At 48.0% G+C, this 26798-nt stretch overlaps 1 protein-coding gene across 4 annotated transcripts in view; it reads left to right on the forward strand.

Moving 5' to 3' along the window:
- The window catches only part of CYRIA (CYFIP related Rac1 interactor A), a 99565-nt gene that overhangs the window by 41385 nt on the left and 31382 nt on the right, over positions 1-26798 (forward strand). For all 4 annotated transcript variants that reach the window (XM_005212933.5, XM_059891067.1, XM_005212932.5 and 1 more), the window contains exon 2: positions 2233-2384. The gene's annotated coding sequence lies outside the window, so the exon portion shown is untranslated. The remainder of the gene's footprint in view (positions 1-2232; positions 2385-26798) is intronic.

The raw sequence follows: 26798 nt of genomic DNA on the forward strand, positions 1-26798 counted from the left end.
CACCCCCCATCATCTCTCCAGCCTGTCCCTTGTTGTCCAAGACCAGGAACAGAGGCCGGCCGTTGATAATCATGATTTCCTGACAGGCCCTCTGGCTGCTCGGGGCCAGGCCCAGCCCGGCATCTCTGGGGCACGTGAGCCCTGGTTGGCAGCACACAGGAAGCCAGGGCCCTTCGAGCCTCTTGTCTGAATGAGAATCTAACGAGAATAACCCTTCATGTCCTGACAGCATTAACAGCTGCCAGAGAACTTTCGCCTGCCTTCAAGCTAACACACTGGAAAATAAGACAGCTCCTAGTGTTTTTTGGCCTAATAACTGTAGTCCAGTTTAGATGAACAAAACACGGATTTTGGAGTCAGAGATGAGTCCATGCCTAATTCTGCACCGAATTTTCTTTATGACTCTGCAGGGCATTCTAGTTCTTTCCAACTCAGCTCTAGGTCTAACCTTTTGGGAAAATGGAACTCATGGTACCTTTAGGGGAAGTTTTTGAGGATAAATTAGGAAACTGTATCTATAAGATTCACATGATATGAATGCTTTGCTTCATGAATGTGGGATCCCTTCTTTGGTTTTGATGTTTTGCATAGAGGAGTGGCTGTTCAAATGTACACTGTTCAGAAAAATCACATAATAAAACAACAAGGTCCTACTGTGTAGCGGAGACATTGTTTTGCTGACAAAAGTCCGTCTGGTCAAAGCTATGGTTTTTCCAGTAGTCATGTATGGATGTGAGAGTTGGACTAAAAAGAAAGCTGAGCACCAAAGAACTGAGGCTTTTGAACTGTGGTGTTGGAGAAGACTCTTGAGAGTCCCTTGGACTGCAAGGAGATCCAACCAGTCCATCCTAAAGGAGTTCAGTCCTGGGTGTTCATTGGAAGGACTGATGTTGAAGCTGAAACTCCAATACTTTGGCCACCTGATGCGGAGAGCTGACTCATTGGAAAAGACCTTGATGCTGGGAAAGATTAATGGTGGGAGAAGGGGATGACAGAGGATGAGATTGTTGGATAGCATCACCGACTCGATGGACATGAGTTTGAGCAAGCTCCGGGAGTTGGTGATGGACCGGGAGGCCTGGTGTGCTGCAGTCCTTGGGGTCACAAAGAGTCAGACATGACTGAGCGACTGAACTGAACTGAACTGAACTGTGTAGCACAGGGATCTATGTTCAATATCCAGTAATAAACCATAATGGACACACTCAGATATATGTATATATGTATAACTGAATCACTTTCTCTGGTAGCTCAGTTGGTAAAGAATCTACCTGCAATGCAGAAGATGTGGGTTTGATCCCTGGGTCAGGAAAATCCCTTAGAGGAGGAAATGGCACCCATTCCAGTATTCTTGTCTGGGAAATCCAATGGACAGAGGAACCTGGCAGGCTACAGTCCATGGGGTCGCAAGAGTTGAACACAACTGAGTGGCTAAACTACCACCATAACTGAATAACTTTGCTGTATACCAGAAACTAACACAATATTGTAAATCAATTATAGTTTAACAAAAAAAAAGTGGGGGGAATCACATAATGGATGATATCCATGGGAGGAGAGTCCATGTGTATTTCTGTGTTTTCTTGAAACATGTAGTGACAGATAGACAAAAAGAGACAGAGACAGATCAGCTGACCTAGGGGCTGGGTATACAGACGACTCTCATTAAAAAACCAACTCCACCCACCACTGTGCTCATGGGTCCCTCTCTTCCATAACAGTATTTTTCTAAAGGGAAACAGGGAAAACCATGCCAACCACATGCCTGAGGTGGACTGTTTTACTCATTCAGCTCCCAGGGGGTAATACTACAAAAAACTACAAAAACAGCATTCTGGAAAAAGTGCCACCTCTCTTTTGGAAAATCTGTTTTAAAAAAGAAAAAGAAAAACAGAGAGTTCCATTCAGGGTCAATGACCACTTGTTTGAGAAGTCAGATGGGTCACGTGGCTGCTTTTTAAAAATTTGTTTTAAAATTCCAGAGGCCAAAGAGTCAGAGACACGTTCTGATCTGGAGTCTTCCTCCAAGTGGCAAGACCCTTGAGTGAGGCTCTTTTCTTCTCTGAGCCTCAGTTTCCCCAACTACATGTGACAAGGTTGTTGTGTTTCTTCCGTCCCTGGTAATCGGTGATTCTGGGGCTGTCTCTGCTCTGCGTAAATGAATGTGTTATGGCCAGAGTAGAAGAGGAAATGGCCTCTCCTAGTAACATGACTTGTGTTCCCTTTCTGCAGATTATCACTCACCAGGGAGAGAGAAACCACAGGACTCTCAGGGGCCACAGCCCTGATCTGGGGAGCTAGACTTGTCTTGGCTGAACAGCTGCTCATCTGATTCGTTCCGTCAGCCTGGATTGGTGACTCCGAGTCACGGGAGAGATCTCCAGGTAAGAAACAACTGTCTTTGCTTTTAGCCGACAGCACGGTGATGACCAGCATTTTTAGTGCAGAGAATCTATGATATTCGGGCTTCCAGAATACCCAGAAGTCTCAAGGATGGTCCTTCGGCCAGATTTCTCATCTCTGATTGGAACTCATGCTTCCTTACACCACATACATGTACAAGGAGAAAAAAGAAAAAACAAGGATATAATAAAGAACTGATGTGTATTTCAAAGTAGCTCATTCTGAAGTGGTCAACTGTCCCCAGGTTCTGTAACTGTATTTTGAGTGGGAGCATTTGCTACATGAGTCTTCTGAGTGTTTAGGCAAGAAACAGAGGAGCTTGAAACATGGAGGGGGAGCAGCTCAGAACTGTTGTTGTAGGTTGCTCTGTCCCTACAGAATCCATCTGAGGGTTTCTTTCTGCCCATCCTGGCCATCCAGATTAAGACCAGCAAGGAGAGAAGTGGCTGACCTGGCATGAATTTAAGCCTCATGCCAGAGGCCTGGTTGGTGTCTCACTTGCTATAACATTTTGGGAGGTAAAACCAGCTGAATTTCCAGGTAAATTTGGCACCGCGGTGCACCACTACGGACTATGGTGCCCTTGCCTCTTCCCTCATCGCCAGCACGTTGGCTTTTTCTCTCCCACCGCCTCCCAGTCAGTTTTGGATACTTTTCTTCTTACCTGGAAGGGGAGAGGGTCACACCTACTTGAACCTCTTTGAACATCGGCCTGACACAAGCTGACATTCCTCCCAGGTGACCTAAGATCTGCTGATTTTGTCTGCTGGGACTGTGGGGTATCAGTGCATCTCCTTTAAGCTGGCCCAGGGCACCCACACATCCGAGGTCAGCAGTCACGAAGGAGGTGACAATACGTCCTGATGACCACACGCCCGTTTGTTACTCTTTCAGTGTTTGCTGCTGTTACCTTCTGCTATCTTCTCCTAAAGCTCATCTTTTTCATTTACATATTTTTATTTTCCCCTGAAAAGCAAAATCAGAAGCATTTCATAAAGCTTGACAGTACAGAAGGTAAGGCCAGGTGATTTCGCAGGTATTTTCCAGTTCTGAAGTCCTGGGGTTATTTTGTCCCAGACTTGTTCCTTATGCCAGATTCTCATTCTTGGGGGAACTGATTTGTCTTGTGCTCCTTGCCTTTCTTCCTCTTATGATTTCTTTCCCCCGAGGGGTCCCTGAGTTGTAGCATAATTCAGAGGAAGGAGAAGAGCTTTTGAAATTAGACAGACTTGATTTCACATCTCAGTTCTGCTATTTATTGGTTGAGTGATTTTTGTTTAGATCATCGTAAATTCCTGAGCTTCAGTTTCCCCACTGTAAGATGGGGACAGTCCCTGCTGTGATGAAGGCTTGTGCTTAGGCTCCAAGGAGACGATAATGCATTGCCGTGGGTTCTTGCAGATGGTAAACCTCAAAAAAATGTCAGCTTCTTTCCCTGGTCATCCTTATTCAGAGGTATTTCAATACAGCTTTGAGCCCCCATTGAGCTCCCTTTGAACCTGTGGCCAAAACCCTAGGGACAGGCTAGTCTACACACACAAGTAAAGAAGAGAACTGTTAACAGCTCTCGATTTCAGCATTCCTCTTCAGTAGCAGCCTTCCCTCTTCTAGCTTTGACAGACCACCTTCTGCAGTTCAACTATTTGACGGTTTGCTCTGTTACATCTCACCACCCTCCCAGCCTCTTGAGTACATCCTTTGTCCCATCAGATAGTAGCTGAAAACTAACTCATCACCAGCAGCTTTCCCACTTCAGACCAGCGTACTTCCAAGATCCAGACGAATGTCCTTACAGCTAGGATCAGCTGATTTGGGGGCAGATTTCCTGGCCCCTCAGAGAGACAGTTAGGTTTCAAGCACATGTTTGTCCAGGCCCACAGTGTTGGTTTTCTTCCTTAACTGTTAGCTCTTATGGGGCATTCTTTTATCCAGCCATCCATGCATTCCACAAATATGAATGAAGCATGTCTACACAGCAGGGGCATTCTTGGGGTTAGGGTTCTGTATAAAACAAAGCAAAATTCCTGTTTCCTTTGAGCTTGCATTCTGATGGGATCAAGGGCGTGTCAGTAAATAAACAAGCATATATTATCCCAGGTAGTACTAAGTGTTATGGAAAAAATAAAGCAAAAAATAATGACCATAAAGCCAATTCACAGTGATAGCAGTACCTGTATGCCTGTAGCCCCCAGCCTCCGGTTTTCAGCAGGATACCAGGGAAGCCCCCCTGACTGGGTGTCACTGGAGCAGGATCCGAACAAAGTTGGGGACGGAGGCTTGAAGGAAAGTGGGAACAAAGGTTGTGAAGTGGGCATGTGCTTGGGCTACAAGGAGCTGCCAGTGGCCAATAGGATTGGAACAGACGGAATGAGGGACAGTGGAAGGAGGTGAGGACAGGAGGCGTGGGCAGGTGGTGCAGGCCTTGTGAGCCACTGTGAAGACTTGGGCTTTTATGTTCTGGTTGACTTTTCCAGAGCCTCCTCTACCCTTCCTCCTTCTTCCCCAGAATATCTCAAGGGCCTCATCCCTGAAACATCCTGCAATAGAAATGAAGATGGATGTTCTTGCCCAATAGAGTACTCACCATTCATTCCCAAACCTGTATTGGGCACTCGGTAGTGAGACTCTGGAGATAAATGAGACTTGGCCCCGTTCTAGGAGCCTGTGGCCAGGCACTGGTTCAAGGCTGCTTGGAGAGTATGCATGGATAAATCAGGTCCAAGTGAGCAGTTGTCCTAATTTGGTTACTTTGGAAGCAATTGCCAGAGTGGGAATTTTTTGCTGGTACCTCCCACAAGTTGCTGGTACTAATTTTCTTGGAATTCATTCACCTAGACTGTTGCCAAGCCTGGCCTTTTGGGTTGAGGGAGGATCAATCCATTCAGCAAACCTGTGAGTGCCTATTCTGTGTTGGTACCAGTGCTAGACACCTGGGGAAAAGATGCTGAGATCCAGCCCCTGCCCTCGGGTGGTTTATGGTTTTCCTGAGAAGCCTGCTAGTAATTATACAGCACACCACTTATCAGATGAGAGTGGGTGTGAGGGAGCCAAGAGATGGAGCATTTGGGGTAGTGAGCTCCCCGTCCCTGGGAGAATGTAAGCAGAATGAGGGGCATAGCTGAGGAAGCTTCCTAGGGACACACTATCTCCACTGAGTCCTGGAAGTGAGAGGAGTAGTCTGCCAGGTGAATAGCAGGGAGAGCGGGAAACTTCAGGGAAAGGTTAGGCATTTCCAGGCAGAAAGGGGGCGTACACAAGGGCTGCCTCTCGGAGGACCTGTGAAGGTGAGGTGAAGGTGAGGTGAGTCTGAGCAAGAGAGAGTCATTCAGAGACAGAAGGTGGGAGGACTAACCAGGGGCCTTGAATGTCAGGCCGAGAGGGTTGGGTGAATCCTGAGGACAGCTCAGAGCTGGTAACAGAAACTTAAGTGAAGACGGATGGACCTGACGAGGAAGTTTTACAAAGCAAAGGGTCAGCTTTTATTTGACCCCCTGTTCTGTAAAGTGCTGATTTTACGTCCACTCCTTATAATAGTATATGATCATACCTCAGCTGTAAAACAGATTCATACAGACCAACTGAGTGAGATGCTTGTGAGGGTGCCCAGCCTTTCCACCACGAGGTCCCTGGGAATGGTAGTGCTGATGGCCCTGCACCTGCATCTTGGTGCACAAATTACTGGGAAATGGTTAAAACACGAGTCTTGTGTTCTATTCATGGGTCGCAAAGAGTCCGACTCTTTGCAATCCCATGGACTACAGCACACCAGGCTTCCCTGTCCTTCATCGATTCCCAGAGCTTGCTCAAACTCATGTTCATTGAATCGGTGGTGCCATCCAACCATCTCATCCTCTGTCGACCCCTTCTCCTGCCTTCAGTCTTTCCCAGCAGGTGAATGGAATTGTACACATGCATTAAACAGACAATATCTGAACCCTCATGATGCACCAGCCACCATGCTAGGCCTGGGAGCATCCAGACAAATGAAGCCCGATCAGCCCCCCAAGTAATTCATAGCTCGTGACAAAGACAGAGGAACCAGCAGTAACAGGAGCAGATGGTGGGCAAGAGCCTCAGCATAAACAAAGTGATGTGGGTGCGGAAAGGGAGCCTGCCCTCTGCTCAGGCAAGTCAGGGAATTCTTCCAAGATGGACCATGTGAGCTAGGTTTTGAAGGATGAGTAGGAGTTGGGGGCTGGGAGAAAGTACAAAACAGCACTCTCATAAATAAGGGCGAACACTCAGTCCTCTGTGATGACGCTGGGGAGGAAGTAGCACAGATAATGCCTCAGCTCTGCTTTGAAAAAAAACAGTAGTCGCTACCTCCTCATCCTCCCACCTCATTCCCAACAGAAACTAAAAATAATCATTGACTAATTTGAGTTCATCCCTTCTCTGACTGCATGGAGATTGTTAGTGATCAGAATTGGATGAAGGGGACCAAGAAAAGAAGTACAAAGGAGGAGGCAGGAGATTTTTGAAACTGTATCTGTCCTATGTTTCTCTTATAAAAAACAATCTAGATGTAGATGTTATGTATATGCACACTCTCATGTGTAAATGGATCTGATACATATGAAAGTACATATGTACACATGTATGTGTGTGCATGCATAGTCCCGCAGTTGTGTCCAACTCTCTGCAGCCCCTTTAACTGTAGCCCACCAAGCTCCTCTGTCCATGCAATTTTGTAGCAAGAATATGGGAGTGGGTTGCCACTTCCTACTCCAGGAGATCTTCCCAGCCCAGGGATCAAACCTGCATCTCTTGGGTCCTACACTGGCAGGCAGATTCTTTACCATCATGCCACCTGGGAAGCCAATATACAAGTATGCACACTTTCATATTATATAGAATTTGTTTTAACCGAGCACAGAGCCTGGTGCCCGTGACCTTCAGGCACGCTTGCTGTCTGGAGATGGATGCGGGTGAGAATTGACCTCGCTGACTTTCACACATCCCTGGTGTGTCAAGGTGGCTGAGGGTCATGGTATTGTACGTTCAGAAGCACAGCAGGAGGGAGTCTGGATGCTGGCCGTGGCAAAGGAGCCTGCAGCTCTGGAAGACGAAGCGCCTCGCCCGAGGCCCGCAGCTATCAGCTGGTCAGGATTCAGGCCCTCTTCTGACTGTCCCTCTCCCGCAGCGCCATGCTGTGTGTCACCCTGTCTATGAAAAGGGAAAGTGTGCCTGTGCGCTCAGTCGTGTCCAACTCTTTGTGATGCCATGGACTATTGCCCACCAGGCTCCTCTGTCTGTGGGATTACCCAGGCAAGAAATACTGGAGTGGGTTGCCATTTCCTGGATCTTCGAAACCCAGGGATCAAACTCACATCTCCTGCATCTCCTGCGTTGGCAGGCGAGTTCTTGACCACTGTGCCACCGGGGAAGCCTATAAATAGGGCTTCAGACTGCAGCAGCAACTCATCGTGGAATCAGGGATACGTGTGCCCGGAAATCCTCTGTAGATCCCTCTGGTGCTGGCAACACACTATACTTTGCTGTGCAGGGGAGGAAGAAGGAAGGAGGGAAGGAAGGGAGGAAGAAGGAGGAAAAGGGAGGAGGGTAAGGAGGGATAGGATGAAGGACAGACATCAGGGTGAACTTGGGTTCTAGTCCAGGCCTCGCATAGACACACCTTTGACCCTGGATACCCCTTCCCTTCTCTGTCATCACTAGGAGGGTATTGGGCTTGATTGTTCAACTCCTGTTTCTGAACTTGTCCCCAAGGAGTGTCCTTGGATTCATTCCCCTGTAGTCCCACAGGACCCCAGTGTAGGACTCGAATTTGCATCACCATCACCAGAAAGTTCTAGAAGGTGAGAAACGAGAGTCCCCACCTCCTTGTGGAGGGCCGGGTCTCCCCCAGCCCTGGAACCAGAACAGCTGAGCCAGTACAGAGAACATGGAGGGCTCAGCTGCACCCTGTCCTCCCAGCCTTCTGCTGGGAGCCTCAGTGTAGCTGCTCCCTTGTTCTGTCCCCCTTTCCAGCACCCCAGCCTTCCTGCACCTCAGTCTTCCAGCCTGGAGAAGTTCAAGTGCTGGGCTTGGCCCTGCACCTTTCTTCCCTGGGGACTTGTAAGCTGCCAGCCCAGATGTCCCAGGAGGGAGCCTGCAACTGACCTGGAAAGCAGGAAGGAAGCCGGGGGCAGGAGCAGGCTGCAAACTGGCAGAGAGAGGAGTCCTGCGGAGTCGTCCATGTGGGCGTGGCTTTGGGCATCAGCACCCCGTGGCTTCTCCTTCCTGCCAGTCAGCTCTCTTTGCCCTGAGCCTGCTGCTAGCCAGGGTTCTGGGGCAATTTGTCATTCAGTCGATCAGTCGTGTCCGACTCTTTGCGACCTCATGGACACGCAGACTTTCTTGTGCTTCACTATCTCCTGGAATTTGCTCAAAGTCATGTACATTGAGTCGATGATGCCACCCAACCATCTCATCCTCTGTTGTTCCCTTCTCCTGCCTTCCATCTTTCCCGGCATCGGGGTCTCTTCCAGTGAGTCAGTTCTTCGCATCAGGTGGCCAAAATATTGGAGCTTCAGCTTCAGCAGTTGTCCTTCCAATGAATATTCAGGGTTGGTTTCCTTTAGGACTGACTGGTTTGATCTCCTTGCTAACACCTCACTTCAATATTCAATTCCATTTCTGGGCTGAGCTGCAGGTTCAATCATTTAATGGCTGTTTATTAGGCATCTCCTGCTTGCAGAGCTTGTCCTGTGAAAAAGTGAAAAAGTCACTCAGTCTTGTCCGACTCTTTGTGACCCCATGGATTTTATAGCCCGCCAGGCTCCTCTGTCCATGGAATTCTCCAGGCAAGAATACTGGAGTGGGTTGTCATTCCCTTCTCCAAGGAATCTTCCCCACCCAGGAATCGAACTGGGGTCTCCTGCATTGCAGGCAGATTCTTGGAATGTCTGAGCCACCAGGGGAAATCCACCCCACCCCCCAACCCCCAAGCAGAACTTTTCCTAGATGATGTCGTTTCAAAGCTGAAGTCAGCAATGCAGTAAACACAGGGAGACGTCATGAATGTGGGACACCTCCTTCTGTCCAATGGAACAAGTGGAGCCTCGTAGGAGACCAGAGGCTGGAGAGTTCCTTGAACCAGGTGGCTTCTCAGAGGAGCTGGGAGTCTGGAGAGGAGCGGGTAGCAAGGAGGAGATGGAGGCAGGAGCCTGGGTCGGGGGAGTGGAAAGTAGGCGGAGAGAAGGATGGAGGAGCTGACTAAGGATGAATAGGGAAGGGGCTACCGTGCTGAGTGGGAGGAACAGCTTAGAGGGTGGATTTCTTGTGGGTAGTTTTCTCGTGTGGGTGTGGGTGGAAGCTCTGCTTTAAGCCCTTTTGGTGTAAAATACCTGCTCACCAAGTGGAAATCCGTCCACTATGCTCAGCTCTGCTATCAGGCAAGGAAGAGGGCTCAGGATGCCCCGGTGAAGGGCCCCCCGGCTCTGGGCAGAGCTAGCACAGGCCCCTCTGTGTGCGGCTGGAGAGCCCGGGCTGGGCCTCCTCCTTGAACGGCCTGACAAAGACTTGCTTGTTCTCCCCTGACATCAGACCTCACCCTCAGGATTTCTCTGTTCTTCTGGGGCAAGATCTCACACAGTGATAATAGAGTGAAAGGGAAGGGAGGAATCGAGTGAAGAATGTCTCAGGCGTCACCATGCCAACCGGCTCCCCAGGCAGAGGGTAGGAAGGGGGCGCCAGCCGTGTGCGCCCTGGGCATCTTTTGGGTCACACCCTGGCAGGGACAGCCCTGAGCTGCTGACAGCCTGGTTGGAGATGAATGGGAGCTGCTGATGTTGGTTCTGAGAGATGCTAGTGGCCTGGTCAGTGACAGACAAAATATTAGTGAGTCACGTTGATTAATTGCTGCACATAGTGGTTTGCTTGTTTTCTGTTGGTGTGTGTGTGTTTTATCTTAAGTAAGTGTTGCATTTAAACACCTGGTTTTCTATTTGTTATTTTAACAAAGATGTATTGAGAGAGCTCTGCCTTGGAAATTTCATAAAATTTGTCTTTAGAGGGTTCTGTGAGATCACTCAGTCTTGCTTCTGTCTGATCCTTTTTTCAGATGAGTAAACTGAGGCCAGGAGAATGGGAGGCATTGTGGAAAGTGGCAGCAGGAAAGATGGTATAGCCTTCTTGTCCAGGCTCCAGGATGCACATCCTGTGTGACAAGCCCTCAGCCTAAGACCTGGTCCGAGGTGGGGGATTACTGAATGCCATCCCTGCTTACCTTCTGTGCCGTGATTTGTGCCAGGCGGCGGGTGGTGGGGGCGGGAAGGGGGCTGTCAATAAATGAACTCACCCTTAAAACAAAATGAATATGAAACTAGTACAAGGGGAACCCCTGGTTTCACTTATCTTAAGACAATCAATCCTAAAACAACCATTTACTTGTGATATACAGGATGGAAGGGAGATTTGGCACTGGAACTTCACATCCTTAATCTAGTGCATGCATGCATGCATGCTCAGTCGCTTCAGCTGTGTCCAACTCTGTGCGACCCCATGGACTGTAGCCCGCCAGGTGCCTCTGTCCATGGGATTCACCAGACAAGAATACTGGAGTGGGTTGCCATGCCCTCCTCCAGGGGATCTTCTCGACCTAGGGATTGAAGCTGTGTCTTTTATGTCTCCTACATCGGGAGATGGGTTCTTTACCACCTGGGTCAGATTCATGGCCAAGGCCATAGGCTAGTAAGTGAAAGGGAAGCCAGGGTCTCCACGGTCTCTTCAGTGTGTTTCCCACATTCCACCCTCCACTCCACCAAATGACCTGGGATTACTTTGTTGAGCTGGGTTCTCAGCTGCTAGGAACTGCGGAGCAGCCCCTGACCTGGTGGTTGAGTTAACAATTTGCTATCTTCAAGTGGAATTTAGGAATAGCCTAAACAACACTTGATCTGTCTGTGAGAGCTGGCAACCCTGGAGCATATGCAGGGCACAACTTTCAAATTTAGTCATTTGTGGCCACAGACACCAGCCTGGGAACTCTGGCTGCAGGGTCAAGTTTAAACCAGGATAGCACATGGTTGAGTCATCAAGGGCAGGGCTGGGCTTAAACAGAAATCTGGAGATAAACTTGGTGAGCTTGTTTGTTTGGTTTAATTGTGGTCTTGCTGGATCAGCCCAAAGAGGGAAGTTCCACAGTCCCTCTGCTAACTCCTCTGTGTATGTCGAGTTTCCTGCCGGAGCATCCTCTGTGAAAACAACACTCTACTTCTGCACACCTCCTGACTCTGTTTATACATACAGGGTGGGGTAACCGATCGCTAACGGAGGATCGCCTGCTGTCCCAGTTTAGGCTTCCAGAGAATTTTCCAGATCCGCAATATAATTTTAAGCGGATGTTGCATGAGAATGAGCAGTCAGAATTCATTCTGATCAGCTTGGATAGGATTTCAGCCCTTCCTTCCTTCCTTTCTTTCTTTCTTCCTTTCTTTCTCTCTCTCTTTCCCTTTTGCAACTGGAGTCAAGTTGATTCAGCCACCAGATCCGTTTCCCTGGGTGGAAAAGGTAATTTGAGAAATTCAGGGGACGAGGCTGGGAAGGAGGATGCTTACACCAAACGGGTGAATCTATTCATTTTTCTTTCCCACCAAATGTCACGGCTCCATTTCCAGCAAAGTGGTCAAGACCAGTGCTTTCGACGTGCCCATGAACAGGGATGGAGCCAGTTAATGTGTTCAATGAGCGCTGGGTGCCACAGCTGTGAACGTGAGCCCATTTTACTACCAAGAGGAGCAACATTTAGAATATATTCAGGGTGTTGAAACTGATCCCTCTGCTTTGTCCATTTTGTGAAAAGGACAAACTTCTTTTGTGAAAAGTGTTAGTCTCTTAGCAGTGACTCTCTGACACCATGGAATGTAACCTGCCAGGCTCTTCTGTCCACAGAATTCTCCAGGCAAGAATACTGGAGTAGATAGCCATTCCCTTCTCTAGGGGATCTTCTAAACCCAGGGACAGAACCTGAGTCTCATGTCTCTTGCATTGGCAGGCAGGTTCTTCACCATCTGAGTCACCAAGGAAGCCTGACCGGCACTTTTAACGGGAGATGAGCACTCCCCTTAGTGGAGAAAGTACTTAACTGCAAGCTCTTAACATTTGCCCAAAGGAAAGCTCTTGGTTGTGGCAGAAATACATAGATTTAGTATCTCTGAAAGCCAACTACTTATCTACATTGGAAAGTTATTGTGAGAAATTAAGTGAGATTATTTGTGGGCAGTGCTTAAAATGGCATTGAGTGAAGGACTGAGGGTCAGCAGCTGCTAATTCAGAGAAGGAGATGGCACCCCACTCTAGTACTCTTGCTTGGAAAACCCCACGGACGGAGGAGCCTGGTAGGCTGCAGTCCATGGAGTCACAAAGAGTCGGACACGACTGAGCGACTTCACTTTCACTTTCCACTTTGCTGCATTGGAGAAGGAAATGGCAACCCACTCCAGTGTTCTTGCCTGGAAAATCCCAGGGACGGGGGAGCCTGGTGGGCTGCCGTCTATGGGGTCGCACAGAGTCGGACACGACTGAAGTGACTTAGAAGCAGCAGCAGCTGCTAATTAATTGTGTTTATCTGAGAATGAGGATTTGGGAAGCAAGGGGCTGAGTGACGTCATTTGGGGAGTCTTCAGGGCCCTCTGTGCCCACACTGATGCCTATCGGGAAGATGAATGAAGAGTAGTGGACAGGACTTACCTGGGACGGGACCCACTGCCAGCCCACCTGCTCCAAGGCCAAAAACAGTGAGGACCACTTCAGAATGCAGGCCTTCTTGCCTTGCCAGAGCTTTTATTTCACAGAGCATCCCACAGTGCAATTCCAACCCCACTTGGTGAGGAGACACTATTCCTTTGCCACATCTGTCCTTGACCTTGGACTTCTCCCAGCTCAGCTTCCCAGTGATGCTGAGACAGCTCCACAAGTCTCCTTTTGTGAAAGTGACTCACTGGCCAACTCCTCCTAGCTGCGGGAGGAGATGTCTTTTTCAGAAGTTAATTTGGGCATCACCGAGGCTGTATTTTGCTCTTCTGATGACTCAAGTTTTCTTTCTTTTAATTGTCAGACCTAAGATGTGACTCCTAGGAGTCTGAATCCAGTTACAGCTTTATTAGACTAGATGTGAAAGTGGGGGGAACAATTTTCCTTCCCTCTCCCCTTCCTTTATTCTTTCTTTTCTTCCTTCTTCCCTTTTTTCCTTTCATTCATTCCTCCCTCTCACTCACATTTCCCTCCTCTCCCACTGGCCCCTCCTCTTTCCTTCCCTCTTGCTCTAAGGTGATGGCCGGCACTCCGGTGAGAGGTCCTTGGATACACACGTTGGCTCCCACACCTTCTTCTGTCCACTCACTTTTCCATGTATTCGGAAATACGTATTCCCTAAACAGCCTATTTTGAATTCAAACATGAGTCAGTCCCAGTCCCTTTGCTGTAAGGATTCATCCTTTAGGATGAGAGGCAGACAAGTGAACAAGAATGGCAAGATTGAGGGAAGGTGCTGGAAGAGGGCTCCCAGGGGGGCGGAGGAGCAGAGGGCAGGCCCCTGCCCTGGACCAGCCCGGGACTGGCACCAGCAGCGGCACCGGCCCCTGGCTGGTGGTGGACGTAAGTTTGCTTGGCAGAGAACCACCTTTGTAGCAGTTTTAAATGCCACCTAGGAAGACTGGTCCCACCACTTCGTCATAAGCCAAAGATGGATGTGCCAACAGGTCTCATGGCCAGGCCTCTGCCCAGCTGTCACTCCAAAGGCCTCTCTTCTCTATCCACAGAGAATGTCATTTCAGCCATGGGGGACTTAGAGCTTCCCATCCTCCCAACCCCAGACCTCCACAGCCACCAAATCCCACTGACAATTGAGTGAGCAATTGTCCTCCCACTCCATAGCCCCCTCCTGCAGGAAGCCCTCCCAGGTCCTTCCAGCGAGAGAGGTCCTCTCCTGCCTTCCACCCTCTTCCCAGATACCGGTCATCACTAGAACCTTCCAGCCTTTGTAGCCACCTGTCTGTATTTGGCTGCACTGGGTCTTCGTTGCACACATGGGCTTCTGTTGTGGAGCACAGGTTCCAGAATGCACAGGCTCTCCAACTGCAGTGGGCAGGCTTTGTTGCCTCACTGCATGTGGGGTCTTAGCTTCTCGACCAGGGATTGAACTTGCACCCCCCGCATCGGAAGGTGAATTCTTAACCCCCGGACCACCAGGGAAAGCCCTTTATAGCCACCTTTAAACATGGCTTCTCTCTGCTACCAGGCCACTGCAGGGGCCATGGCTTATGTAGCTCTAGTCTAAGAAGAGAAAATGTTTGTGCCTTTACTGACTATGCGCCAACTTTCCTGTCCTCTGTTAAGGGCTGTGCTGGGTATGGAGGCTGGACCACTGATTAACACCTGCCTTCAGGAAGCTCAGGAGACACATAGGAATATTATATTTTGATAGAAATATTTACAGCATACACAGAGTGTATATATTAGGACCAGAACAAGGAAGAGGTCAGGTCTAACTTGGGAGCTTGTGACAAAGGAGAAGAGGGATGTTGGATTGGGTGGGGGTGGGCATCAGCTGAATCAAGTCACATGTGAAGTGAAACGTAGGTGGATAGATCACTCAGCAGAAACAACAGAGTTTTGCCAACTACACAGAATCTTCAGTGTTACTGGTAATTTCTAGAAATGTTGAAAGAATTCATTACTTGTTTCAACTGCCATTTCCTGGGCAAAGTAAGTAGACTCCCAAAGTCTCAGCAGTTAACAGCATCATTTCACCATCTCTTGGAATTTTTTTGAGTCAGCGGACATAGCTTTGGTGTTTTCAAATTACCCCCTACCTACTCCCTTCATGTTACAAATTTACTATTATCGTCATTGCAGTGAGACCTGATTTGGACTTCAAGGGCTGTCAGGTCATCAGTTGCTTCTGGAATTCCCAAGGAAAAAAGTTGGAATTAAAGATCACATTAGACCTTTGAATACACGTGATAGATGAAACCCAGCTGCCTAAGCATTGCCTTATTAGGTACTTCGGGAGCCACTTTATCTACGTATGAAAATTAGTTGTTGTTTAGTCGCTAAGTCGTGTATATGACTCTTTTGTGACCCCAGGGACTGCAGCCCACCAGGCTCCTCTGTCCATGTGATTTCCCAGGCAACAATACTGGAGTGGGTTGCCATTTCCTTCTCCAGGGCATCTTCCCAACCCAGGGATCAAACTTGCGTCTCCTGCATTGGCAAGCGAATTCTTTACCACTGAGCTACTAGGGAGCCCCTGGTTAGAGTGAGTGCATTTGCATACATCATGATGTTTGATGCTTCGGAAATACACAAAGACTTGAGAATAATTTCTCTTGGGTCATTTAGGCGTTCCACCTGATTTTGAATTACTGCTTTTTCTCAGAGGTAAACTCTAGAAGCACTCTCTGTCTGCAGCAGTGGCCAATTTCCGGATAGCGTGTTGCATTCTCCAGTGTTGGGAAGCTGTCCCCACCATCCTTCCCAAATAGCTGGAAATCCAAAGGGCTCCATGGACCAAGACCAGGGAGGCTCTGTGGAAGAGCAGTCAGCACACAGTTCTGTTTCTTAAATGGAAGTCTCGTCCCGTTTCTAATTAACTTAGCTCCTGGTGTGACTTTAGGTTGCCTGAATACATTTTTAGAGATTGTTAGACATTCTCATTGCATTAAAACCTCAGGATGCTGGAGCAAGGAGTTTTCCAGGTCATCTAGCCAGTCCTAGAGGGCTAGAGACCATGAGGATGAGACTCAGAGCTACAGCTGGGGGGTGGAGGCAGTGGGAAGGGGATGATGACCCTCCCCAGGGTCTCGGGGTGAGCACGTGGCTGAAAAGAGATTAGGACGAGAGGCAGTGACTCCCTGTACCACTCCAGTGGGTGGGCAACCCACTCCAGTATTCTGGCCTGGAGAATTCCATGGACGGTATAGTTCATGGGATCACAAAGAGTCGGACATGAATGAGTGACTTTCACTTTCACAGTCATGGTAGCTTCCATGACCTTCAGGCCCTGGGTTACACAGTAACCGTCTAACCCATTCAAGCACCAAGCTGCATTTCTTCCCAGGAGTGTCCTTGCTTCTGCTTTCTGGATTCAGAGTTCCTATGTAATCAGTCCTCAGAAGATTCTCCTGTCTCTTCCTCTACTTTTCCCCCAAAACACAATGTCTGTTTTAGAGGTTCATACTGTTCCTCACTGGGACCAGGCTCACTGACCACGCACTTTCCCATCCCCTGGAATGACTACTTCTCCCTTTTTGTTATCTAAATAAGAGTATCCAACCTATTGCACACACTCCTGTAGTTTAAATGGAAAACAACAAGGGCTTACTGCACAGCACAGGGAACTCTGCTCAGTGTTAATGTGTGGCAGCCTGGATGGGAAGGGAGTTTGGGGGAGAATGGGCACCTGTATATATATATATGGCTGACTCCCCTTGCCGTTCACCTGTTGAGACTATCACAACACTGTTAGTTGGGTAGCTTTTCCCTTCTCCAGGGGATCTTCCCAACCCAGGAGTTGAACCCAGGTCTCCCACATTGCAGGTGGATTCTTTACAGCTGAGCCACAAGGAAAGCCCAAGAATACAGGAGTGGGTAGCCTCTCCCTTCTCCAGCGGATCTTCCTAACCCAGGAATCGAACCGGGATCTCCTACATTACAGGCAGATTCTGTACCAACTGAGCGATCAGGAAAGCCCTAATTGGGGTTCAAACACAAAATAAAAAGTTCAAAAAACAAACAACAGAAAAGACTGTCTGACTGAAATAACAGATGACCTGAGAGCCTCTCCTTCCATGAGAGGCTAGTGGAAGAAACATGTTCTATGGGAGGAGAAGCTCCAAGGGGTCATGGGAGTTGTGTTTCTGAACCGATGACTTCATTCATTCACTCTACATATGGAGTTCCTATTGTGTGTCAGGCCCTCGTCTAGGAGCTGGAGGGTATATGTCAGTGGCGATAGAGATTAAAAAAAAAATAAAAACAGTGAGTGGGGAGTCGGGTGAAGTATGATGTTGGAGAGGTTGGTTAGATTGAGCTCCACCGAAAAGTAAGCCCTGGACAGAGGCCTAAAGAAAAACCATGCAGACATATTGAGGGAAAGCATTCTAGGCCTAAAGATTAGCAAAGCTCCTGTGTCAGAAACTCATGTGATAAGTTAAAGAGTGAAAAGGGAAGAGGCCAGAAGCAGTGAGTAGCCAGTGATGGAATGAGGAATTGCAGGCAATGAGCTACCTTGTGGAAATGTCACCTCAGGCCTTGGTGACTATGATGAGAATTGTGTATTTTATTCTAAGTGAAACCGGGAGCCATTGAAGGGACTTTACCAGAGAGTGACATGCTGAAACTTTAAAAAAAAAAAATTATTATTTTCAAATTTTTTTAATGGGAGGATAATTGCTTTTACAATATTGTGTTAGCTTCTGCCATACATCAACATGACTCAGCCACAAGTATACATATGTCCCCTCCATCCTGAACCCCCCTCCCCACTTCCACCCCATCCCACCCCTCTAGGTTTTTACAGACCACAGGGTAAAGCTCCCTCTATCACACAGCAAATTCCCACTTGCTATCTATTTTATGAGTGATTAGAAGCTGGGAAATCTTTTAAGAAGTGAGTATGATACTCCTGGCAAGAGATGGGATGGCTTGTGGGCTGGTCTAGGACTCTGATAACACCTTCATGTCTGAGAGATGTTCAAATTCAAGCTGTATCCTAAAAGGAAAGCTGATGGGATTTGTTAGCTTAGATATGGGATGTAAGAGAAAGAAAAGTCAAGGATGACACCGATGTTTTTAGAATGAGTGTCTGAAGACAAGGAAATGCCATTTACTGAGAGAAGAAGGACTGGAGAGGGGGCAGATTCCTGGGGGAAAAATAAAAACTTTAATTTTGGATGTGTGACATGTGAGGTGTCTGTTAGAAGTCAAGCAGTTAATCAGATAAATGAGTCTGGAGTTCAGGCAAGGGGATCAAGGTCAAGGTGACAGTTATAAATTTGGAAGTCATCCGCATACATCTTCTAACATGGTATTTTAAGCCATCAGATATTAATAGTTGTGTCAGAAAGGGAAATTCTTCTTCATGGCCAGAAAGGCAGCACTAAGACCAGTGACTAAAACAAGAAAAATAACGATAGTAACCATCTAGTCAAGGCTATGGTTTTTCCAGTGGTCATGTATGGATGTGAGAGTTGGACTGTGAAGAAAGCTGAGCGCCGAAGAATTGATGCTTTTGAACTGTGGTGTTGGAAAAGACTCTTGAGAGTCAATTGGACTGCAAGGAGATCCAACCAGTCCATTCTAAAGGAGATCTGTCCTGGGTGTTCTTTGGAAGGACTGATGCTAAAGCTGAAACTCCAATACTTTGGCCACCTCATGCGAAGAGTTGACTCATTGGAAAAGACTCGGATGCTGGGAGGGATTGGGGGCAGGAGGAAAAGGGGACGACAGAGGATGAGATGGCTGGATGGCATCACTGACTTGATGGACATGAGTTTGGGTGAACTCCGGAGTTGGTGATGGACAGGGAGGCCTGGCGTGTTGCAATTCATGGGGTCACTAAGAGTCGGACACGACTGAGCGACTGAACTGAGTTGAATAGTATTATGCTCTCAGTCGCTTCAGTTGTGTCCGACTCTTTGCAACCCCATGGACTGTAGCCCACCAGGCTCCTCTGTACACGGGATTTCTCAGGCAAGAATACTGGAGTGGGTTCCTATTTCCTTCTCCAGGGGATTTTCCTGACCCAGGCATCAAACCCGAGTCTCCTATGGCTTCTGCGTTGCAGGTGGAATCTTTAGCACTGAGCCACCCAGGGAATTATGGCAGCTACTATTTATGCATCTGGCCATTTATATATGTTGTTTCATTATTTCTAAAAACCAGCCTTGAAGAGGTTGCAATCATCTCTGTTTTACTCATATTGAAGCTCCGATTCTGGGAGGGTACACGTTGTTAAATACATTGATTAAGACCACCCAGCCAATAAATAGTTGAGCTGGGATTCAAACTCAAGTTCGTATTTTTGTGGCTATGCTCAACATCACAGCTCAGTTTAAGAAGTCTTTTATCTTTGAGAAAGATAACTTAGCTCAGAATTTCTGTCAGCTTGTCCCCCACCTTTGAGGAACTTGTCCGGAAGATGGGGCCTTTCAGATGCTGGGTAAAATACTGCATGTCTGGCTTGTCCTTGCCAACACGGAACACACACGGAACACTGTGAAGCAAGGAAGGGAGAACAATTTGAAAAAGAGACGATACATCAGAAAGATAAGTCACATGCTCTTAACACATCTGAACACTGGCCACAGTTTAAGCCAAGATGTTACCCTTGATTTCCTTTCCTAGTTCCAGAGATCAGATGACAGTACCCACTCTACTGGAGACAGGTGGAGAAGGGGAATACAGGTATTTCTTTCACACTGGCTGAGTGTATCTGTCATATCCTTTCAAGCTTGCCACAGCCAAATGGGGCTTCCCAGGTGTCACTAGTGGTAAAGAATTCGCTTGCTAATGCAGGAGATGCAGCAGACACAGGTTTGATTCCCTGGAGGAGGAAAGGGCAACCCACTCCAGTGTTCCTACTTGGAAAATCCCATGGACAGAGGAGCTTGGCGGGCTACGGTCCATGGAGTCACAGAGATGCAGACACGACTGAGTGACTGAGCACGCGTTGCCAAGTAAGAGCTGAATTTTCCACCTAGGAAAATAAGACCTGAGGGGTGACAGGGCTCGTCCAAGGACCTGCAGGCAACGCATGTTATAGGCTTTCCAGACCCCAAAGTTCATGCCCGTTGCACCGTTGTCCTTAAGAGAGAAGAGGCTGGATGGAATGCTGAGAATGGCTTGCGTTATCCTCCGCCCCTTCCCGGCTGCAGTTCCAAGGACGGCCGGCAGAGGGCGCCACGCCCCCGGCTCTCGCAGCCGGCGGCCTGAAGCCATGTTGAATGAGCAAACGTCTGCAGCCGCCTCCGCGAGATGGAAATGTCTCCTTGGCAGGAAATCCGCGAGGAGCACCGCGGGGTTGTGCAAACAGCCTCACAATGTCCGCTTGTGTGTATGCACTCGGCTTCGCCTGCGTCGCCCACAATGCTCTGGTTTTTTTTTTTTTTTTTTTTTGGATAATGGGCCTCTGTGGACCCATAGGCCTTGTCATGCAAAGGGAGTGACCTGTGTTTGTCTTAAATGGGCTCTTGTATGATTAATCGCCACGCGAGCGCGCCCGCAGCCGCCGTGCAGCGCCCGCCTCACCTCCTTGCCGAGGTGGTGGTCTCAGGCGCTTTCTTCCCTCGCTCCAAAGCAGCCGTGCAGAATTTATGGCTAAAAGGGAAATGACTTGTTTGCATTGTGGTTGCGGTTTTTTTCATATGCGAGACAGGAGTTGCAGAAAACGACCATTTGTTGCTGGAGGCTAGCTGCATGCCGGATGCTTTCCTCGTTGCTTTCTGTACATTATCTCACTCAGTAACGACACTGCTTGGGAACTATTATGATGTGCATTTTACAGATGAGAAAAGCTCAGATTCAAAAGAGTCGAAAACCTAGGACTTCCTTGGTGGTCCAGTGGCTAAGACTTTGTGCTCCCAATGGAGGTGGGGCCCAGGTTCAATCCCTTGGTCAGGGAACTAGAGCCCTCATGCAGCACTGAAGACCTGGTGTAGCCTAAATAAATACATATTTTAAAAATAAGCAAACAAAAGAGAGTCCCCCAAAACAGAAGAGTACAGGACTTGCCCAAAGTCTCCACAGTCTGTGCAGTTGCCACTAAAGGACTCCTTTTGTTTTTCAGCGTGGCCCACTGTCCACGCACTTGGAACTGTGTCCTGGCCTGGCCGCCCATATGATGGAATCGGCGATTTTAAAATAAATGAGAGAGTTCTACTCTTGAGTGTCAGTATGTGTGTTGTACTTCCTGGTATCACGTGAAGAAACATGTAGGTCTGAGCATAGGTGCGTTTTTCTAAGAAAGCTGCTTTTCATCAGATTCTCAAAGTCATCTGTGATCATAAGACAACAGAGTTGAGCCTCCCATAGTATCTCTGTTTTGGGAAATGCTTATTTTCTTCCACCTATTCCTCTGTTAGTCACCTAGTCGTGTCTGACCCTTTGCGACCCCATGGACCTTATGGACTGAAGCATACCAGGCTCCTCTGTCCATGGGATTCTCTAGACAAGAATATTGGAGTGTGTTGCCATTTCGTTCTCCAGGGGATCTTCCTGACCCAGGGGTTGAACCCAGGTCTCCTGCATTGTAGACAGATTCTTTACTGTTTGGGAAGGGGATGACAGAGGACGAGATGGTTGGATGGCATCATCGACTCAATGGCCTTGAGTTTGAGCAAGCTCCAGGAAACTGAAGGACAGGGAAGCCTGGCGTGCTGCTGCAGTCTGTGGGGTCACAAAGAGTCAGACATGGCTGAGCGACTGAACAACAATTCCTCTGTTGGTCTTGTGTGCAGCTGACAATCATATGGTTGTAGATATGCAGTGACTCCTATGGAAACTCCCATTCTGTTTCAGTAGCCATCAGTACAGAGGCTGTGTGCCCGACCCCTGCTTGGAGTTTGGGTGGGGAGGGGTGAAGGGGGAGAGGAGTGGACTAGGAGGAATGGGGTAACATTCTGAAAATGAAGAAGACACAGCCCTTGAAAGAATTCACAGCAAGGCCAGGAGGTCAGGGAGGAGGTTTCTGGGAGGAAATGTTTGATTTGGACCTTGAAAGATAGAACCTCCACAGGCTGAGGGGAGGGGAAGACTTAACAGGCAAAGGAAGCAACATGAGCCAAAAAAACAGAAGCAAGAACGAGGCCAGAGCTCTGGGCACCATCTGTGTTCTGATGTGACAAAAGTAGAATGTTCCAAGGAGCTGAAACTTGAAAGAGCGATTCAGATCAGGTTTCAGTACCAGGTGAAAAATTGGACCCATCTAACTCTGACAGTCAGCTTGGGAAGTGCTTACACTGAAGTGCTTTTCTCCTTTCACCTGGCTACCTGGTATCCCTCCTGGCCAGGGTGTCACCTTGAGAAGCAGCTCCCTGTAGGAGAGGATCTGTCTTTGGGAACTCAGCACACCCCACCCCTACCCCACCCAACCTTTCCTGTCCCAGCTTACAGTGATGGTCTTCACACCTTGCTTGGGTTTCAAATGAAGGATTTTATTTTAAAACTTTACTTGGGTTTGCAATGAAGGGTACTGTGAAATCAAGGCACTTGCTCCTTTCAGAAACTGGAGACCAAAGCAGAGCCCCTCCAGCCTCTGAGATTTCAAAGGAGGTTTTCGGCCCTTAGGATGAGTTTGAGATGTGATGGATCACACCAGCCCTTCCTTGGCTTCCAGTTCTTCAGGTTTTCAGTATATGAAATGGCTTTTGTTGACTTGTTGGTACTTCTGTAATTTTTGACATCCTCTCTCCCCAACCCTGGGCTTCCCCGATGCCTCAGTGAATAGTCTGCCTCTAACACAGGAGACACAGGAGACCCAGGTTCAATCTCTGGGGAGATCCCCTGGAAAAGGAAATGGCAACCCACCCTAATATTCTTGCCTGGAAAATCCCAGGGACAGGGGAGCCTGGTGGGCTATAGTCCATAGGGTGGCAAAGAGTTGGACACGACTGAACAACACTACAAACTATAAAACCCCCCAATAAATTTGAACTGGGAGGTAATGCCCCTAATGCTTTGACGTTCGAGTCAACTCCAAAGTCTCCTTTGGTGCACAGGTCAACCTCCATTTAAGAAAGTTCAGGATCTGATACCCTAGCCTTACGAATCAGGTCAGTCCCTGACTCTGGGAGGGTAGGAGTCTTCAGGGGGCTTTCACTTCCCAGAAGGACCCCCATCTATGAGCCCCATGCCTGACAGTGCCCTCATTTGAGAGGTCATGTTTTACCCCCTGACAGTGAAGTATGGAGGCAAAGAGACCTCAGGCACAGATGTGTGGACCAGCTGCCTATGACATGAGAGCCAGCCAGATAGGGACTGGGGCTGCGGGAAAGCCTTTTTTTTTTTTTTTTAGGCTGGATTGTCAGATTGCAGAAATAGAAGAGATTTAATTCACCAATGTGCATTTTACACAAGACATTTCCTGTAATGGGCACAGAGTCTGCTATGTAATCTGAGGTGCTTGGGGTATCTGGTGTTGGGTTGAGGGAAGACAAGAGAGAGCCTGAGATAGTGACCAAAGATGATGACCAAAGATTGCACCAGGAGAAGGCCTTAGAAAAGTGTCGGGGTTCGGGTCAATGTGGAAAGTACCTGGATAGAGTTTGGTTTGAGGGGGGCAGCGGATGCAGAAATCTCGGGGACACTTGGGTTGTTGGCTCATAATTCATTAGGCAGTGAGGTGTTTCTTTGAATAAGGAAGGAGGAGGACATTTGGAAAGAGCAGAACTTAAGGATATCAGGGCCTTTCCCAAATTGCTACGCTTGCAGGATATTCCCTTAGAGTTACTGGCCTGGAGTTGAGGAGGGAGGTCCAGTTTGGGGCTAAAGGTTGAGAAGTCTTCTGCGTATGAATGAAAATCACAGTCCAGGGGGTTTCACCTGGGAGCAGGAGAAAAGGTGTAAAGGACGATCATTGGAGACAGACACTGAAAGGTTAGATGGAGCAAGAGGAGACTGCAGACGGACCACTCAGAGATGAGGTGGTGCAAGGAGGTCCTCCAGCATCTCAGGGAGCAGGGCTTGGCCAACGGCGCGCAGGGCAAGACTTGTTCTCAGCCCCAGCTCCAAGCAGCAGGAGCCTGGCTTCTGTCAGTTTAAGTACCTGAGAAGCAATTCTGGGAAAAGGAGATCTGTAATCCAAGAGAAACTCAAGTCTGTTTAATCTAAGTCATTTGCCCGTTAGAGCAGCCCAAACTTTGGGCAACTTCCCCGAGTTCCCTTTTGAGTTCTAGAACTGAAGCAAAGCCATTTGAGAAAGGGAATATATAGCTTTCCCAACACCCCTCAGTCCATGGAAGGCATTTCCAAGGCTAGAGCTCAGGGCCCTGGGCTGCTACAGGGGTCACTGTCCCTTTGAAATTGGGAAGTGACCTGGGTGGGCTTCCCTGGTGATTCAGATGGTAAAGAATCTGCCTGCAATCCAGGAGACCCAGGTTCGATCCCTGGATCAGGAAGATCCCCTTGAGAAGGAAATGGCAACCCACTCCAGTATTCTTGCCTGGAGAATCCAGTGGACAGAGAAGCCGGGTGGGCTACAGTCTTTGGGGTTATAAAGAGTCTGACACGACCAAACAACTAACACTGCTACTACTGAGCGGGTTATGACTGTCAGCCTTCTTTCTAGGAAAGGGGAAAGCTCATCCAGCAGTCTCCCCATCACCAGGTTCTTGATTTCACAAGTGGAAGGGAACAAATTCACTAACGATGCCCCAGTGGTGGGCTGGTCCATAATGAAGCAGGTTGATTGTTTCCACATTCACTAGTACTGGAAATTGGGGCAGAGGGGAACACATTGACTTTCATTCCCTAAAAAAGAATCTAATTTTGCCCTCATTTCTTGGAGACTTTTTGCTGCTGTAATATTGATGTTTATGGGGAAATTAGCTCTGATGAGGTAATAGTCTATTTTAGAAAACTGAACTCAGATATTGAAAGGACTATTTTAAACCTGCGCTTAATCGTTCTGCTCCGTAATGGTCTCTGGGTATTTTTTTGGAGAATTCCCATGGATTGCCTTACAACTCGACTCTAGCAGCTTATATTCCGCTGGGAACGCCCAGCCCTTTTGAGGGACACCGTGGTATTAATGATGGATGAGAATATTCAAGGCATTTTCCCATTTGAGTGCCATTACTTGTGGTGTTAAAACGTTTCAAAAACACATTTTAGCCATTAACTCATTTTTATTGTCAGATGAAAGTGCTTAATAGACTCACTCTAGTTTCCCTCCTTCGTCTTGGAATGAAATCATCTGTTGGATTCTTGGCACCACATTCGGCAATGGAACAGAGAACGTTACAAATTCATTGCAGAAGTGGCAGCTGGGGCGGGGAATTCCAGCCCAGCCCAGCTATCTAAAATCGCTAACCTGGTTTAGCAGATTCAGGCTCCTGGAATTTATAGGCTGAACTACTTCCATGCATTCCATTGGTACATTTTTCCCTCCCAGAAAAACAGGTGCTTCTAACATTTAAGAAATGTACCTTTCCCTTGGTTGAGAAGTAGTTTTTTAAGCCACCTATTTTGTATCTGATATATTATAGGCTGATGGTCAACCAGTTTTGCTTATCATTCAAAACAGTCAAGGAGTATAAATGGTGTACGATGGGATTATGTGATCACTAGGAGAAAGTATATCCGAGTTGTGTGAATAGTTGATGTATTGGGGTTGTACTCTCCCCTCCCAGATGGCTCCCTGGATGGTTCACGGGAGATAAGCCAGAGGGGTCACTCACTTTTGGGGGGTGGTGTGGGAAGCCTGCAGACCTCTTCTGTCACTGGCATCAGCTGCCACCCTGGCTGCTGTCAAGATTTCGCCAACTGTGAACCTCACTGATCAGGTTGAAGAGCAAATTGTCTTAATAGCCCTCCTAAAATCACATCCAGTCACCAGAAACACTCCGAAAGCCAGAACTGGACTTCTTTCCACCACCCTGGTGGGGAAATCTCGAGGCTTCATTGAAGTTAGGAGGTCAGACTTCTGGTAAAAATAAGTAAGGCAGGTCACAGGATGCCCCTGGAGGTACCAGCCTCAGAGCAGAGACCAGCAGCTCAGCTCCCCAGCTGGGCTGAGTAATTGACCAGGTTAACGACCTCTAGTCTTTAGAATTTCATAAACCAGTAAAATTTCAAAATAAACTTTGGGGATTTAGGATGTAACTATCTCTATCATCTTATAAAGTAAATTAAAACACTATAGCCTAGAGTTGTTTGCATAACTTCAGCTTTCTGCAGGATTCATGGTGTAGCTTGTATTCCTCATTTTGCTTGGGAATCACTGGACAGAACCATCTTAAGGATTTCTTGCCAGTGATCACTGTGTGTTGATGCCTAGTGCTAAGTGCTGGGCATACAAAGAGGCGTAAAATCAGCCCTGCCCAAGAAGGCTTTACATTCAGAGCTGGGGAGAAAGTGTGTAATTACCATCCACACTGTAGGCCGTGTGACACAGTAAAAACAGCATGTTAGGTGAGCAAAGAGAAGCAGAGCTCACCCAAGGGAGTGGGTTTTGTTTTCTTTGAACTGGAGTTGAAGAGGAGGGAAGACTTAGGTGGTTGCTTCTGAAGGCCCTTATTTCCAAACTCATACTTGAAAGGAAATTCCGGGGAGGCCGTGGTCGAGGGCCAGTGCTTAGAGGTCAGATGAAATTGGAGTCCAGACTCAGTTCTATGACTCTGGGGCTTGAGAGACTTTTTAAATCTCCAAGATTATTTCTGTATCCCTAAAGTTGGGAT

The sequence above is a fragment of the Bos taurus genome, chromosome 11 (assembly GCF_002263795.3).
Source record: "Bos taurus isolate L1 Dominette 01449 registration number 42190680 breed Hereford chromosome 11, ARS-UCD2.0, whole genome shotgun sequence".
In the NCBI taxonomy this organism is placed as follows: domain Eukaryota; kingdom Metazoa; phylum Chordata; class Mammalia; order Artiodactyla; family Bovidae; genus Bos; species Bos taurus.